Source organism: Podarcis erhardii (genome assembly GCF_964252035.2).
Source record: "Podarcis erhardii genome assembly, chromosome: 10".
In the NCBI taxonomy this organism is placed as follows: domain Eukaryota; kingdom Metazoa; phylum Chordata; class Lepidosauria; order Squamata; family Lacertidae; genus Podarcis; species Podarcis erhardii.
In genome coordinates this window covers 12,074,038-12,092,665 of record NC_138500.1, presented here as the reverse complement: position 1 = coordinate 12,092,665, position 18,628 = coordinate 12,074,038, and the positions used below count along the sequence as shown (strand labels likewise).

The window sequence follows — 18,628 nt, the reverse complement described above, 5'->3', positions numbered from 1 at the left end:
GTCCTGGGTTCGAGTTCAGCCATGAAACTCAACTGGTGGCCTTGGGCCCATCGCTCACTCTCAGCCTCACCTACCTCTCCCAGGGGTGTTGTGAGGTTAAAATGGAGAGGGGAAGAGAAGAAGGTACAGCCGCTTGAGCTCCTTGGAGGTAAGGCAAAGTGTGGATGTATTAAATAAATGAAAGATTACTGTTCTGCTCCTTTTAACCTTCCATTTACGTATTTCACATCCCGCTCTTCCCCATGGGCTCAGGACAGCCAAGAGCATTTCCCACACACCCTAGATGTTGATTATTCTGTCCCCAAAGGGCCTGCCATCCAAGGCAAGCAAATCTAGCAATAAATGACATTTTGCTCCGGCCAAGATGCAATCTCTCATAAAACAGCTTGTTGCGCCTTCCAGGAAACTGGGATTAAGAGCTTTGCTGAATCAGCAAGTTACTCCCAAACCTATTTTAAGATGATGCAAGGCAACACTGAATGTTGAAGCTGAGAAAGAGGCAAAATCGGAAGGTGGTCAGCTGAGCATTGTGCTTATTGAAAGGACACCCCCCACCTCACCCCATTTTCCCTTTTTTGAAAAAAAACAAAACCCCTTTGGATTCAAGCACTGGCTTTAAAGGCAGCGAGATCGGTTCTTCCAAACAGGAACTCATCCAAAGATTTAAGATAAGCAACATAGGCTTCAGGGAAACAAATATCGCTGAGTACATTTAAAAATCGATTCTAGTTTGGTGGGAAATGTTTTTGGGTGTGTTTTTGCTTTTGTTTTTAAGAAATCAATCAATCAATCAATCAATCAACATTACAAGGACAGAACTATTCCAGAATGACAGCGGTACACACAAAAAGATGTCAGCAAAAATGAACATTTTATAACTGTGGGAAGCAGGATTCTAGACTAGAAAGACCTTTTGGTCTAATCCGGCACGTTATGTCACTTGGAACAGGGCCGCCATCTTGTCTTTCATTGTGGCCCAATATTCATTCATTGCTGTTGTGGTTTATCCAAAAAAAATGTTGGGAATTATAGCTTGGGGAATGCACCAAGGATAAGGGATCCAAAGCACCCCTCATGGAACTACAGTTTCCAGGATTCTCTGGTGAGAGAGAATAATTGTTAAACCAGGCAGGTCCTTAAGGTGTGGTGGCTAAAGGTTAAGATGTGGGGAGGCATCTTAACCCAAGACCCTCCAGATGTTAGGTAAAGGAACCCCTAACCATTATGTCCAGTAGTGAACGACTCTGGGGTTAAAGGCACTCATCTCGTTTTATTAGCCAAGGGAGCCAGCATACAGCTTCCGGGTCATGTGGCCAGCATGACTAAGCTGCTTCTGGCAAACCAGAGCAGCGCACGGAAACGCCGTTTACCTTCCCGTCGGAGCAGTACCTATTTATCTACTTGCACTTTTTCGAGTGCTTGCGAACTGCTAGGTTGGCAGGAGCAGGGACCAAGCAACGGGAGCTTACCCCGTCGCGAGGATTCAAACTGCCGACCTTCTGATTAGCAAGACCTAGGCTCTGTGGTTTAACCCACAGCGCCACCTGCATCCCCTCCAGATGCTGCTGGACTCCAACTCTCATCAGCCCCAGCCAGGATGACCAATGTTCAGGGACAATGGGAGTGGAAGTTCAGCAATATCTGGGTGGCTGCAGGCTCATCTTTGAAGCTACAGGAAAAACCAATGTATATGTGTCCACAATTGATGTGCGACAACAACAGATTGCATCGCAGCGACCTGGAAGTGGCCGGGAAAGGGGGCATGTGCGTAATGGGTTTATGCGCACGCTGCCATTGCATGCAATTATCCATGGTTGCCTGTATCTTTTTAGCATCATGCCGTGCAGATAACATATGACCTATTTTCTCTCCAGTCTTTTGGTTGCAAAGCTCTAAGATCTGACTCAGTTCCACAAGTGCGATTAATGACAGGCAAGGCCTATCGAGTTATTTGGGGTTTACTCCCCAAGTGTGCCATGGGACACGGGTGGCGCGGTGGTCTAAACCACAGAGCCTAGGGCTTGCCGATCGGAAGGTCAGCGGTTCGAATCCCCGCAATGGAATGAGTTCCTGTTGCTCGGTCCCAGCTCCTGCCATACTTGCAGTTCGAAAGCACGTCAAAGTGCAAGTAGATAAATAGGTACCGCTCCGGCAGGAAGGTAAACGGCGTTTCCGTGCGCTGCTCTGGTTTGCTAGAAGAGGCTTAGTCATGCTGGCCACATGACCTGGAAAAACTGTCTGCGGACAAACGCCGGCTCCTTCGGCCAGTAAAGCAAGATGAGTGCTGCAACCCCAGAGTCGTTCGCGACTGGATTTAACTGTCAGGGGTCCTTTATCTTTACCCCAGTTGTGCCAGTCCAGGAAATCAGACAGCAGTCTGGAAAATGCTCACAACACTAGTTATGATGACCAAATTCAATTTGCTCTGGTTTCTGGTCTTTCTGGTTTTCCAGGCATAGCTTAGTGTTGAGAGAAGCACTCTCGAGTAAGCAAGCTATACGCAGGCCTGTAGCTAGCAGTGCTCTCTCAAGTGCACCTGTGGCTACACAATGTCATACTGCTTTTATTTCGTAGGGTCATAGAACGATAGAGTTGGAAGGAACCCCAAAGGCCATCTAGTCCACCCCCCTGAAATGCAGGGGTCACAGCTACAACTTTCCGGCCTTCGTGTGACCAGTGATGGAGATTCCCCAGGTGCATTTTCTGACTGGCATGGGTCCAATTGTGACCACGTGGCGATCTCTGGACACCAGGATAATGACTTGGGAAAGCAAAAGGTCACTTAGAAAAGGATCTGAAATATTTTCCTTGAAGCCTAAATTTGTTTTTATTCTGGATTGTTTTATTTGATGTTTTAATGTATTGGAAACCACTTTGAGAAATGGAATTAGTAATAATAATACAAACAACAACAACAATAAATTCCATTGGTAAAAAAGGCACTTAGACGTTCCATTGTGTTTGCCATAACTTGGCAATTAAATTATATATCTGAGTTTCTAACACTGTGCGTGACCCATAGCTTTCTGCTGAAATCCTGCTACTTTTTATATCACAAACATTATCACATATCAGACATATACACCCCTGCTATAGCATAAGAGTGTCCATCAGAACAGCAATAATATGGCAGCGTTGTTGTTGTTGTTGTTGTTGTTGTTGTTGTTGTTGTTATTATTATTACAGCTAATAATGCAGAATCATGTGTAGATAGCCCAGTTTGAATCCACCACTGACACTATTATTGGGTCAGATGCAGAATATACCTGTCAAAAACAAACCATCCGCCTGAAGGAACACTTATTCTTAAAGGGAATCGCAGTTGTCGTTTGGTCATCTCTGCCAGTCATAATATGCAGTAGAGTTGCCATATGTCCGGGAATCGGGCAGCGGAATGACGTCGGGGCGGATTTTCGCTAAATCGGCAAAATGTCTGGGGAAAACCCAGGCACATGGCAGGGGATTTTCACTTTTGGGAATATGGCAGCCCTAGGTAACTAAGTGCCAGCAGCAAGGCCCCATCTTTAAAAATAAATAAATCATATTTTCCACATGTGCACTGAGGGCTAACACACTGTCTTGCGCGTTTGGGGCTAATTGTTCTGAACATACACAAACACACAGTTGCAGGACTACATCCCTAGCTTAACATCCACCAGGCTCATACCTGTGGCATGCATAGTATGTTAATTACAGGTGAGCTGCCAACTCGTTCAGGCCCTCAGGCTGTGGACCAGCTGCCAATGTAGCCTTTGGTGTGAAACTGGGGGTGTCACCCCTCCCCGAGTCAGTAAAAGGTCAAAGCTTGGCACAGGCTGCAATTTTGCACCTTGTTTATCCTCTCGACAGGTGTTTTACCTGGCAGAAATTATTTCAGGAACTAAGCTTAACTCCTTCACCTTAGGTGGGGCAGAGATCTCTGAGCGATGTTTCTCAATACGGTAAATTTCCTAGAACTAACTGGAGTTCCAAGGAAACTAGCGCTAATACACCCAGGAACCTCACCAAAATGCTGGAGAGGGTGCACCTCCTCAGGCACATACCTCCACATGTGGTGGGAGTGTCCCAAAATTCAACTATTCTGGACAACAGCCATACAAGAAATATGTAAAATAACTAAGCAAGTAATAGACATCACCCCAGAATTGGCCCTACTAAACATCTTCCAAGACAACATTTACACCACAAAGAACTTATAACCCACCTGCTCTCAGCAACCAGAAACATTATAACCAGACGCTGGAGAGACCTGTCAGGAGTAAGCATGGACCAATGGTACCAAATAGTATGGGAAACAGCCCTACTAGAAAAATTAACTAATAAACTGAAACTGACACGGGGACAAACAGAAGAAGACGCCTTCACCCCGGTATGGCTCCCCTTTATCACATACACGGCCCAACAGGACAATGACAATAATCCACCAACAGCATACAAATCAATATGGCTAACCTGATCCAAAACACCCACCCACCTCACTCACACACGAAAACAAAGATCACCACAGCCAATCACAAGCAAACAATCACACCCTAAGCCAACCCCAACCTCTCTCACCACCAAAGGAACACAAGTGAACAACACAAGCAACGCTGACACCAAACTCTACATACATTAAACATAATAGAAACACCGCCACCCGACCCCACCCCCATCCATCCTCCCTCTCCCCACCCCCCCTTTCTTTTTTCTTTCTGTTTTCTTCTCCCCCTAATGCCTCAACAAATGAAACGGATTTGTAAAAACGTTACATGGAAGAAGAAGAAGAAGAAGAAAAAAAACGAGGCACTACACTTCTGTAAAACAAGAAAATCCTTAATAAAAAATATTTTAAAAAAAAAGAACTAACTGGAGTTGTAGTTCCTCAGTGGCTTTCTTGTAATGTCTTGCTCTAATATGTATACAGTGGTACCTCGGGTTAAGTACTTAATTCGTTCTGGAGGTCCCTTCTTAACCTGAAACGGTTCTTAACCTGAAGCACCACTTTAGCTAATGGGGCCTCCTGCTGCTGCTGCGCTGCCGGAGCACGATTTCTGTACTCATCCTGCAGCAAAGTTCTTAACCTGAAGCACTATTTCTGAGTTAGCGGAGTCTGTAACCTGAAGTGTATGTAACCCGAGGTACCACTGTATTGGCTTCCTTTTGGGATACCAATATCTTCGGGAGAAGAAAAGGCTAAGAAGTATAAACCCTACATAAATCTGGAGCGGAGTTCCTAAGACGGTTGGATAGTGCCTTGTACGCCTCCTTCCATCAACTCCTGCGCCAATCTGGTGCCAAATGTCTTGCTTTGCTTTCCTTTGGACCCCATCAGTGAGGCCAAGAAAGCGGTCTTGTCATCTGGGCAGCCCAGGACCTCCATACTCACTGCCCAAGCTTGCGCCCTGGGGAGGTCTCTTTGGTGAAATGTGACTTCACCCCCAGAGGTGCACTCCATTGTCTATCGAGATGGATGGATGTCAACAACAGACGTGGACCAGACAGTCCTTCAAATATAGGATGCCTTCGAATAGTGGCATGACCTTTCTAAGGTAAGATAAGTGGCCACCCTGCTTTTCAATTCACCAAAATGGAGACCACAGAAGGACACAAAGTGTGCATATCTATGCTGCAACTATGGTGCTGCCTTCCCCCCAGAAATTCACAACAGCCCCAGCATCTCTCAGAGGCATGGCTCAGTCAGGACGGCAGCACTTAGTTAGGGTGGATCTACACACAGGGGTAAAAAACCCCACTATGAATAAGTCAGAAATTAAGTCGTTATAACAAAATAAAAAGCGCTATGGAAAATCGCTTAGATTTTTGTTTTGCTCCCCAGCGCCACCTGGTGTTGCATGTTTATAATGAATTCAAAACCCTCTTTCTTGACTAATGTAGCTGAGTCCCCTGTGCATGTAATAAGACTCGCTTACGGTCCAAGATGCAAGCAGTTCAAGAGAGCAGCCCATGGGGAAAACAAATCGAGGAGGAGGTTAATTCTGAGGTGCTGAGAAGCAGAATGACCCAGGCAGGCACAGGCAAACAGGCAGCATGAGGCTGGCAGGTAAGAACAGGACAGCAGAGAGTGTCACAGATACTACAGAAATCCTGGAATCTTAAGAAGACTGGCAATAGGCTTGGAGAAGCAAATCTTGTCCAACAAGCTCACGAAACACATTTTCCAGAGGCAAGTCCAGTGTTTTTACAGGGACAAGGACCAATGGGATGGCTCCCCGTAGCTGCCCAATTCCAGGCCCCACAATCTCTGGGTTGGGAAGGAGTTTTTAAAAATCCTGGAGGAATTACTGCCCTGTGTCTGAGGGTCACTTTGCCAGCTAAGGCCTCTGACAAACACATCCACTTGGGAGCATCGCAAATGGTACGCTTTAAGCCTGTTCTCCCTCCTTCCTAAAAATATTCCATTCCATGACAGCATTTCGTCTTGCTGCATTTAATATTCACTCTGAAGGTTCCAAAAAAAGTGTGGTGGCAATTAAAGGCAGGCTTTTCAAGAACTTAGGAAACTCGGCTAAACACCGCTGTACGCTCCTGACTCCTTTGCTCGTTAAGGTAATGTGTTTTGATTGCTCAGATCTATGGTCTGGGAAGCAGACATGACCAATGCTTCCCTCATTGAGGTCCTCTGGACCTGGCAATGTGTGCTGAACAAATCCCCTATTTAACTGATTATACATTATCTAGCCTTTTAATTTTCAGCCTCATCCCCCTGCCAGCTAATTAAACCAGATTCTGCATGGCCTGTTATCTTAAAATTTTAACGGCGATCAGATAATTCCATTTGATTCTAAAATATCTCCATTTACATTGATTTTCAGCTGGACACAGACCAAGGAAGGTTACAGTGTAATCACCTTGAAAACCTCCACGGTTGAGAGGCAATGCTTTCTAACGGCGTCAGAAATTCAGACATATAAACTAATTGACAAATGGCACCTGAAACCTGAGTTGCAGTTGCCACAATGGTATGTCTGGGTGCTATTCCCCACCCCAGTGAGGTTTCTTATTCTTATTCTTATTATTGGTATTATTATTATTATTGATTTCATATGTATACCGCTTTACATTTTAAAGAGAAAAAAATCTGACGGCAGTTTATAAAACGTTAAAGGTAAAGGGACCCTTGACCATTAGGTCCAGTCGTGGCCAACTCTGGGGTTGCGGCGCTCATCTCGCTTTATTTTCCGAGGGAGCTGGCGTACAGCTTCCGGGTCATGTGGCCAGCATGACTAAGCCACTTCTGGCGAACCAGAGCAGCGCACAGAAATGCCGTTTACCTTCCCGCCGGAGAAGTATTTATCTACTTGCACTTTTTGGTGTGCTTTCGAACTGCTAGATTGGCAGGAGCAGGGACTGAACAACAGGAGCTCACCCCGTTGCAGGGATTCGAACCGCCGACCTTCTGATTGGCAAGTCCTAGGCACATCAAATCAAACAATCCAGAGCAAAACAAATCAAGGCTTCTAGGAAAGTATTTCAGATCCTTTTCTAAGTGCCATTTTGCTTTCCCCATATTTATTCACTGACTTGATTTATAGAGCTGCCCCATTGCAGAAGTACTGGCTAGGAAGCCAGTGTAGTGGTTAGCGTGTTGGACTAGGGCCTGGGAGGTCAGGGTTCGAATCCCCACTTAGTCATGAAGGTTGACCTTCATAGTCACAGCCTCTTAACCTACCTCACAGGGTCGATGTAGAGATTAACTGAGGTGGGGGGTGAACCATGGACTCCTGGGAGGAAAAGGTGGAATATAAATGCAATAAATAAGCTGTTCTGCTGAGCTGCTTAGGAAAGCTGGAGGGGCCAGCCAGATGGAGATGTCAGTTGCCAACAGTGTTAGAAACTCAGATATATTAACTACGTGCCAAATGGCAGCTTAACCCTACAACGGAATGTCTATTCGCCAGGGGGGTTGGACTAGATGGCCCTCGTAGTCCCTTCCCACGCTACAGTTCTAGGATTCTGTGACCTCATGGCTTGACTGTAGCTTCCTCTTACAACAATTGGCTTGTCCCAGCACGCAAGGAGGAGAAACACACACAAGGAAAATGGTATTTACAGTCATACCTTGGGTTACAGAGGTTGTGTGTTTTTTTGTGTTACAGACTGTCGAAACCCGGAAGTATCAAGTTTCGGCGGTCGTGCATGCGCAGAAGAGCTGAATCACACTTTGTGCATGCGCGGAAGTGCCGAATCGCGCTTTGTGCGTGCACAGAAGCGCCAAATCGCGACCCACGTGTGTGCAGACGCGCTGCTCCGGGTTGCGAACGCTGCGGGTTGCGAATGTGCGTCCTTGCACAGATCACGTTTGCAACCCGAGCGTCCACTGTACTCTGGACTAAGGCAGAGGTTTTTAAACTGCAGCCGCCAACCTGTAACCCATAAATCTCCACGTAGTTGCAAGTGGACCCACGCCAGAAGCAAAATGCCCCTGGCCCCTGGCTAATTTCGAACACTGCTTCTCAGCACCAGCTGCTGAAGACTGTAAGAAGGGAGAATGGCGCTGTGCTCAGGTCCTGGCCTGCGGAATTCCCATGGGCATCTGCTTGGCCACTGAGGGAACGGGATACTGGACTTGATAGGCTCCTCTTATGTTTTTAAGACTATTGGAACTTAGAAGTTAATGCCTGAATGGCACCTCAACCCTAAATAAGTTGCTGGTGTTGCATGGATGAAGAACAGGCAGAAACGAAACATAAATATATTACAATATTTATATTACAGTAAAAACAAAACAAATTCCTTCCAGTAGCACCTTAAAGACCAACTAAGTCAGTTCTTGGTATGAGCTTTCGTGTGCATGCTTTCGTGTGCATGTGTGTATCTGAAGAAGTGTGCATGCACACGAAAGCTCATACCAAGAACTGACTTAGTTGGTCTTTAAGGTGCTACTGGAAGGAATTTGTTTTGTTTTGACTATGGCAGACCAACACGGCTACCTATCTGTAACTGGAACTATATTACAGTAAATATTGTAATATAAAAAATTAGAAATTACTTGAAAGAAACAAATAGGTTTAGGATTAAATTAAGTTATAATCAAATAAATGGGATTTAGAATGTTAAGAAAAGTGAATAAGATGGACTATAATTGGAAATTGTTTTAGTTTAATAATGATATTGAAAAGCTGTTACTTTTAATTACAAGGAAACTCAGAAGGGAGAAATTTGAGGAAGTCAACCAAGATGTTTAAAAGGTTGGATTTGTGAAGAATTAAGTTTGTTGTTATAGTTTATCTTGTCCCCCCCCCCCTTTTCCCCTATCTTTGTTCCTTTTTCTTTTTCTGTTTTTGTGTATCATTTTGCTTTGTGGTTTGTGTTATCACTGTGGAAAATCTAATAAAAAAAATATTTAAAAAAAAGAAAGAAACAAAACATGCCATTATCCACCCTACTTTTCAGAACACGGTTAACCATTACATTGCCTGCTTTAACCTTCGCAGGGGAGAAATCTTAGCTGAACAAGAGCCAGCTTTTGATAGAATATGGATACAAGGCATTCTAGGAAGCTGACGGTCTTAAGGCAGCTTAATGGTACCAAGAAGCCAAAGAAAGCCTGAGCGACCTCAAACCACCTGCCTTGCCATTCTGTTTCGTTCGAGAGAGGACAGCCGTTTTGCAAATGTTTTCGTACTGCCACTCCAGGAGCTGGGTTCCCCAGGCGAGGAACAACCGCAAACAGATCAAAACTTGCAGAGCCGATAAAACAAGCAACACAAAAATCCCCTGAAACAGGAACAACCTTATCGGAGCAGCAGTGCACACAAGTTCAGCCACAGCCGTGCAATTAGAGCGCGCCACAAAAAATGTCTTCATGGAGATACAAACCACATCCTAGAAATCACAGCAAAATGCAGTGAAGAAGAATGCCAAGAGAAATGATTTTGTTTTATTTTTTCAAGGCCGGGGGTGTTTTTAAAAAGGCTTCACATGGTGCTAGAAAGACAGTAGATTTAATATCAGGGGGCTTTCTTCGGAGGGGGGGGGTGTTCCACAGCCAGTGGAAGAGTGGTGGCTATTATTGAAAAGATTTCTGAACTCCTTTTCATAGAATCATAGAATTGCATAGTTGGAAGGGACACTAAGAGTTATCTAGTCTAACGCCCTGCAATGCAGTAGGGGCAGATAAAGGTAAAGCACCCCTGACCATTAGGTCCAGTCGTTTACCTTCCCGCCGGAGCGGTACCTATTTTTCTACTTGCGCAAGTGTGCTTTCGAACTGCTAGGTTGGCAGGAGCCGGGACCGAGCAACGGGAGCTCACCCCATCGCAGGGATTCGAACCGTCAACCTTCCAATCGGCAAGCCCAAGATACTCCTGCCGAATTCACAAGACCTATGTTCATGCAAATCAGGAATGGAGGAACTGTGGCCCTCCAGTTTTTGCTCGACTCCAACTCCCATTAGCAACAGCCAGCATGGTGAACGACCAGCATGATGGGAGTTGCAGTCCAACAACAACTGGAAGGCCACTGTAGCTGTACTTGCATATAGGAAAATCACCCCCCCCCCATGGTATCTGCTACAGCTGCTAGAATAGTGATTGCTGCTAGGTGGAAGTCACAAACTATATCCACAAAGGAGGAATGGATTTGTAAACTAAATGAATATTTAATTTTGGCAAAAATTAACTGCTATAATAAGAAATTCGTCGAATCAAAAATCAAAAAAAGGAGTGGAAATGTTTTGATGAATATACGGCAAAATATTGCTCAAAAAAAAGATACGCTAATATGCCTAGATTAAAATGTGAAGTACTGGATGGAAGAAAAGTTAGTAAGGAAAGATAATAAGAATATATAGATGACTTGAGAAGACTGTAGAAGGCAAAGATTATTGTAAATTGTATAATGTGGGGGAAATCAAGTGGGGGCAGAGGGAAAAAAGAATAATATGATGGATTGGGGAGATATAAATGTAAATGTATGGGGGGATGGGGAGGAACTGGTGTTGGCTTTGGTACACATGTATTGCAATGTAATATGTGAAAACCAATAAATAAATAAATAAGAAAGTAAAAAACAAACAAACTGGAAGGCCACAGGTTGCTCATCCTGACTGGGAAAAGTACAAACAGCTTACCATTTCATAGCCTGACAGAGTTGGAAGGGACCCTGAGGGTCATCTAGCTCAACCCCCCTGCAATGAAGGAACATTTTGCCCAACGTGGGGCTCGAACCCACAGCCCTGAGATTAAGGGTCCAAATCCAGACCTCTCGAAGCACTTTGAAGTCTCTGCACCATCCTCGCCTGGCTGAAAGGTGTCTTTGAACTCTTGCAAGTCTTCCTGGCAGCGCCTGAAAGGCAGACAGAATATAGCCCGGAGGGGGCCACCACCAGAAAGAACCTGCTACCATATTTTACCTTCAAGGAGATGGCGGAACCCAGAGCAGAGGGGTCTATTGAAGACCTTGGCGAACCACATTTGTAAACCTGTGTACTGCAGATATAATACAGGTTACCTCAAATGTTGCCATTTACAAGACACAGCCAAGTTTCAATGCCAATTGCACTTGAAAGCAAGCAGACTCTTTTGATATGCATTTCGGTGACAGCATCAAGGTGGATTAGCTGCTCACATAGCATACTGGACACAGAAATATGCAAGACACCAGGAGACACCCAAGCAAACTATTCAAGGGAAGGGCTGTAAGTCAGCTGTAGAGCATCTACTTCGTGGGCAAAGGTCTCTCTCCCCACCGCCCCCCCCATCCTTTCATCTGCCTTCTTTCCCACCTGATATGCAGGGCAGATGAGTCCTGCTTCCTTCAGCTGGCAGAAAATGGAACTGGCAGAAAATGGAGCCAAGAGATAAAAAGTACAGGCAGCAGGGCAGGATGAGATAGGAAGAAGATAGCAACAAGAAAGGAATGCCATAGGTGCCTCATCTCTGAATTTACAAGCAATTTTAAAATAAGTGCCAAAGTCTCCAAACTGCAGCCTGGCAACCTTATCCCCAAGCAAGCAATGTCTGGGTGTGACCACACCATAAGTAACAGACACCTGCATGAGATAAACTCTCCAAACAAACCGATTTAAACCTTCTCATGTGGCTGCCTTTAGTGTCGTGCGCACTAAACTACGATGATGTCTATTTTTAAAATTGAGGAACTATTTGAATCAGTTTAAATCAAAACATGGTTTTAAAAGGGGGGGAAAGGGGAGAGTTGGGAATGCGCTGAGATAATAGTTTTTACCAACACAAAAATGCTGGCAGGGGAGCAAACTCTTAAGCAGCACAGAAATCCTCGTCTGGCAGGAGACTTGTTAGGAAATGGAAAGCCAGCAACGCTGTCTGCATCAGGGATTTGTCACCCAAACCTTGTTGCAGTTTTATTGGGAAGGCTGAGGAATAATTCCTAGCACAATCCCTTGTCCCTCCCAAAAACCCCCCACAAAACTTTACCTAAACTCTCAGCACTTGGAATATTCCTAGTTCTGCTCAGCAGACTGCATTCTTACGCTTCTGCATCCATTCCATCAGTTAAAATAAAATTTAAAAATTCTGAATTGCTGGGGGTGGGATTTAAAAAGGAGAGAGGGGGAGACAATAGGTAAAGATTTTCCACACTTCACTCCTCCCCGAGTTTAAATGGGAGCAAGAAACCACAATCCTTTGTTTAGCATTACATCTGAAAAAGAGGATCCTGGTTTGTGTCACTCAAACAAACTCTGATAAGCCAAGAATAAGCCTTGGCTTCACATTGTGGTTTGTTTGGAGCACAAAACAATTATCGGTCCCCCGAGCGAACACAAAACTGCTAAGTCAGGGGTTGCGATCTGTTACTCACACCAGAGGGGAGCCACCTGAACATTCATAGCAAACTATTAACGGTGGTTTACGGTGATGTGTAAACACAGGCAGTTTTGACTATTCACCAGAGATGCAATTCTGTCCTACACACACACACACACACACACACACACACACACACTTAAGCAGGAGGAAATAGACCTGCACAGGATTGTGCCAAATTTATTTATTTTTAAAAAATTGGCACTAACCCAAAATACTCCCCACCACCACCCAAAACATTAGCCTACAGAATAGAAACAAACAGTCCAACTGCAAATGGCCATCAGGATAAAGTGAAATATTTGACAAACAGCAGCATTTAAAATGGCAATGTTTTATATTTAAAAATAAAAGAGAGAGCATTGGGGTGGGGAGAAGATTCAAAGGGCAAAACAAACTCTGATAAGAAAGTGAGCCATGTCACCTTAGGGAGGGGACAGAGAAGATTTAGAGCTACAGATCAGATTTAGTGACAAACCTACTCTAAAGTAGGCTGCCTCTGTAAAGCTGTAGGGACCCAAGGGTTAGATCTATATATAGCTGGTGCTCTATGTTATCTTACATCCAAGCTCATTTAGAGGCAAAATGCCAAATGTAGGAAGCACTGCAGGGTATGGTGTTAAACCAGGGGCAAGCAAGCTGTGGCCCTCCAGATGGAACTGTAGAGCTGGAAGGGACCCTGGGGTCATCTAGTCCAACCCGCTGGTGGACTCCGATTCCCATCAGCCTCAAGGTCAAGGATGACTCGAATCCAGCAATGTCTGGAAAGCCACAGGTTCTCCACTGGTGCGCTAAAGCTTTCGCACTGTGTCCCATGAAGCAAGAGCGATTGCCACTCGGAAAAAACAGACAAGAACGAAGGGATAAATAAGGGCAGCGGTCTTCCTTCAATCCCAGGCAACTTGCTAACATCACTGCAGTTGTCACTTTAGCAACACTCACCTCCTGAAAGCATCCTAAAATCAAAACTACCTGCTTATGAAGTGAGGCTCCCAACTTTTAGGAAGTAAGAGTCCCCAATCCTGGCCATTTGTAGCCCATTTGTCTCAGTGGGGCTCCAAAAGGAAAAACTCGCCTAAGGGAGCAGTTTTGGAGGGGCATTTTTGCAGGAGCGACCTCACAGGCACAGGAAGGGTTAAGCACCCCCTCTGCCTACAGATGCTCCCCCATACGTCCCCTGCCCCCAATTTTCCATTATCTCAGGTTTGGAAACACATGTTTGCTAAGGTTAACAGGTATCTTCTGCAACCCCTGTTGCTCATTCACTGGTGAGCACTAGACCTTTTCCGGGATGCCAGGAGTTAAGCATTTCTCTCTCCAAAGCCGTGGTCTGTGAAATTCCAAGAGAGGGGTTGGGCCCAGAGGGTAAACAGGGCTGGACGGCTGGGCTCTGCCCAAAAGAGCCACCAGCAGCATGAAAAGAGCCTTAAATGATAGGCGGAGGTGGCGAACAAGGATAACAGTTTGCCAGCTGGGGGTGGGGGCTACTGGAAATTTAGCCTTGCAAAGGCTTCCTTTGTCCAAAATCTCCCTAACGTACCAAGGGCCGATGCAGACACCTCGCAGAGTTAAATATTAAATCAGCGGCTGAATGACAAACAACCCGGGGCTTGTTTTGCCAAAAGTACCAGTGAGCACCCACAACAGAGGATTGTAACCACTCTGTCTGAGCAACCTTGGCAGCGCAGATTTGGGAATTAAAGAGGGAAAAGAGAAAGTCTAGTCTGAAAAGGACAGGGTGAGATTTTCTAAGCGGTGAGAAAGCGCGCAAGCTTGCTGCATTTTGCCAAACTTTTCACCAGGAAAGGGAACTTCCATTCTGTCTCAGGAGTTTCCAAGAAACTCAAAACATTCCCAGCCCGAGGGACACATTTCCTGGTGCCACATGCCATTGACCGGCAAGGCAAGAACCAAGGATAGATATGGCCAGGAGCTAAACTGCAAAGAGCAACTTGACGCGAATCTCAGCTTTGCACAGCAAGACCAAATCCCAGCCATGCAAAAGCCAATGATTTCTACACGCAAACCCCTCTCTTCGAATGGGCAAGCAAGAGGCATTATCCTGGCTCAAGAGCACATTCTGGAAAGGCAATGGAGGAGGAGGGCAAGGGGCAGGGCTTTGAGGCAGCTCTGGGGGGCCACACAGAGAGGTCTGGAGGGCCACATCTGCGCCATGGGCCGAAGGTTCCCTCGCACCTGCTCTACACCAGTTCCCACAGGATCAGGAGTAAATCTCGCGTTACCTCTTTGCATCTCCAGGCTTCGTTTTCTTGGAATAACATGGGGGGTGGGGGTGGAGAAGGACTCTCTAGGGAAGTGAACCCAACACAGAGCTGGTCAGAATAATTGCTAGGGGGAAACTCAGGTCAAAATGTCGGAACACAAGAAGTGGTCTAAGTTATACCAGCTCAGGCCATGAATCTATCTAGCTCCATAGTGTGGACAATAGGCTAGAAGCATCTCTCCCAGGGTTTTAGATACAGGTCCTCTCCCACCTCTACTAGGAGATTTTGGGGATTGAACTTGAGACCTTTGGCGTGCAAGGCAGATTCTCTACCATGTAGCTACAAGGCCCTGCAGACATAAGCGTGGGGCTCAAGTCTGTTTATCCATCCAGCTGAAAGCAGCTGTCCTTGGTTTTGGGGCTGGGAAATGCCTCTGCCTACCACCCAGGCTCCATCAAAGCTGGTGATGATGCTAGGAATTAAAACTGGGAACCTTCTTCACCTAGCAGAAGCTGTAGCAGCTGAGATGCTCTCCAGGGTAATCCCCACTGGAAGCCTCACTTCAGCCAGTAACTTCAAGACTAGCTTTTCAGTTGCTCAGCTTGCCCACCCATCTCATTTGCATTATGCGGTTTGTTTTTGTTTTTAGTTCCTTATAAGAATATTTATAAACAGCCAGCAAATCTGCATTATGGCGTGACCATTTCTAAGAATGCATATAAACTACCAACTCAAAAGAAATTTCTCAGGAGCATACAGTAAAATGGTTAAAACATCAAACAAATGCGGACACACAATCAAATTCATTTTCTAAAAGCACCTGGTGAAACATCAGTTGCTGGGCCTGCCTTATATGAATATTGTATTGAACCACTCTGAGAGCAGCAAAATTCTAACTATTGGTGAACGAAACAGAATAATGTATGTGCTGAATTTTGCCCTGTTACCATAAAGAAGGCTGATCGCCGAAGAATTGATGCTTTTGAATTATGGTGCTGGAGGAAATTCTTGAGAGTCCCATGGACTGCAAGAAGATCAAACCGATCCATTCTGAAGGAAATCAGCCCTGAGTGCTCACTGGAAGGACAGATCCTGAAGCTGAGGCTCCAATACTTTGGCCACCTCATGAGAAGAGAAGACTCCCTGGAAAAGATGCTGATGTTGGGAAAGATGGAGGGCACAAGGAGAAGGGGACGGCAGAGGGCGAGATGGTTGGACAGTGTTCTTGAAGCCACAAACATGAGTCTGACCAAACTGCGGGAGGCAGTGGAAGACAGGAGTGCCTGGCATGCTCTGGTCCATGGGGTCACGAAGAGTCAGACACGACTAAATGACTAAACAACAACAACAACACCTGTAAGGTGCCAAGCAATCCAAACAAGGTCAACTGCCAAAGCTGGAAAGGATGTCCCCCCCCCCCAATTGCAAAAAAGGGTGAGGCAAAGCAAAAGGCTGATCTACGCAGCAAGACCAGAACTTGTTGTACAGTAGGAATATTATTGCAAAGCCTCACCAGCTATTCTTTCTCTCACACACACATTCAGCAAAGAAGATTTACTGTAGAATTTCAAGGTTGCCATTTGAGCCACAAGTGAAATCAACTGTGGGTATAAAGAAATAATTGTTTTTAAGAGCAGAGCACAAGGTTGGAAAGCTAGTTTCCTTGTCTGCCTAAACGGCCCCCTGTGGCAAGGAAAGATAAGATGGGGGGAGGGAGGGGAGGGGAGAAAGAGGCAAATAAATTCAGGGTTCAACAGCATCCATTTTCAGGCCTCATTTGCACAACAATGGCACATCTCAGTACTACAATTCACAAACTCAGGTGTCCTCATGATCATCATCATTGCATTTAATACAACACCCTCAATGTGCATAGAGCTTTGCAAGGTCTTAAGAGGGTAGGTCCCTGCCCCAAGGAACATACAATCAAAGCTTTGATACAGGGAAGGGAACAGAGGCAACTGCGCCAGGGAGCATCCAGTGCGATTTTTCTGCATGACCCCTTCCCTTGGAAACAGCAGTGTGATTCTTTGGATGCTGGCCACACTGGGCACTCAGCAAATTTGATCCTACAAACTGGCATAATTCCACCAAAGTTGTTGCCCTAATCCCAAAGTCATTTACTCAGAAGAAAATTCCACCAGATTCACTGGGCCTTATTCCCAAGCAGACATGACCAGGACTACAAACCCTGCCCTACACACACTCTTGGGAGTAAGCCCCACGGAACTCATGCTTACTTCTGAGTAAACATGCATAGAATCAAACTCGAAATGACCCAGCGCAAGGAATACGGAAACCTGAAATCACTTAAACCTACCTATTCAGGTAGATTTAATCCAAAGGGGGCTGGAATTATTATTTCAATATTTCAGCATGCTGGGACAATTCTATTTTTCCCTTCACCTTTTTAAAAAGGTGGCTTGTTAAAGACCAATAGGTTTATCCTGCCACAAGCCTTTCGAGGACAGAATTTCACCCTATACATCTTCAGTTGGCAGATTATGTATAAAGACACACGCAGATGCTCATCCACGGAACTGGGAAGACTAAATAAACAGTGGAGCCCAAGGTACCGAATACAAATGGGTGTTGGACGACCAAATTTGCAGCCCGAGACAGACAAGAAATTAGTAGAAGAAATCGTTCGGGAGCTAAATAAACACAGATGGGGAGGAGAAAACAACGCCGCAACAAGGCAGGGAAGTTTTGCTAAAATAGTTTCCAAACGTGCCCAACCTCCAGTCTAACCCGCTTGCGGACCCGTCTCCACGTTCCTGAAGCTGTGACCCACTCCCTCGGAATCCGAAAGCCGCTTAAGCCCCCGCGCGCTCGGCATCCCAACAGGGCGAGCTAACGTGGGAAGCCTGGAGCGCGCGTTCCATCCGCCCTCCGGCTTAAGCCACTCGCGGATGGATCGCTCGCCAGGAGGAAAAGGAGCGCGGGGAGATCAGGCGTCGGGATCCGGCGAGGCTCCTCGGAAGCAAGCAGCCCCAAAGCGGCGCGCGTAGTTTCCAAGCCTGTGCCAAACCTCTCCGCGCCACGGCGAATACGCGCCGGACTTGGAGAGCCACGGATCCAAACTTTGGTGAAATAAAGATGCCCAAAGCCAAGCGCTTGGCACTTACCCGCTCGGTTGCTCGATCGCTCTCGCCGCGCAGCCGGGACGGGGCGTCCGCGGGACTCCACCAAGGGAGGTGCGCTCGCTCGCGTCGCGGGGCGCCCCGCCCGGCTGGGTGGGGACAGGTGCGCGCAGCAAACAGGCGGCGAGGCAACAATGCGGGGCGGGCGGCGCTGCGCTGACTCAGCCCGCCCCGCAGGCGCTGACATCACGCCCGCCCGGCGCGTAAAGGCGCACGCGCGCCCTGCCGCTGCCAACCCCCGTCGCGGGTTCGAGTTCTGCTGGACCCGTATAGGAATCCGAGAGTTGGAAGGGACCGTTGACTGGCATAGCCAGGAGGGGCAAGGGGACAGGGAGGCAGCTGTCTCCCTTAAATCAAGTAAATAAATAAAAATACTAAAGTAAAAGTAGAAACTGTAGAACGCAATTCTTCTGAGCACTTTGGGTCCAAAGAAAGTAATTTAAAACAACTGCTGTTGAGACATTTCATTCCG

General features: G+C 46.2%; 1 protein-coding gene across 1 annotated transcript in view; it reads right to left on the bottom strand.

The window, feature by feature from the left end:
- PROSER2 (proline and serine rich 2) overlaps positions 1-18,274 on the bottom strand; it is a 28,899-nt gene extending 10,625 nt beyond the window's left edge. Inside the window, exons 1-2 of the mRNA XM_081880064.1 lie at positions 18,142-18,274; positions 12,394-12,505 (exon numbers count right to left, since the gene is read on the bottom strand). The gene's annotated coding sequence lies outside the window, so the exon portion shown is untranslated. The remainder of the gene's footprint in view (positions 1-12,393; positions 12,506-18,141) is intronic.
- Positions 18,275-18,628: the final 354 nt, after the last annotated feature.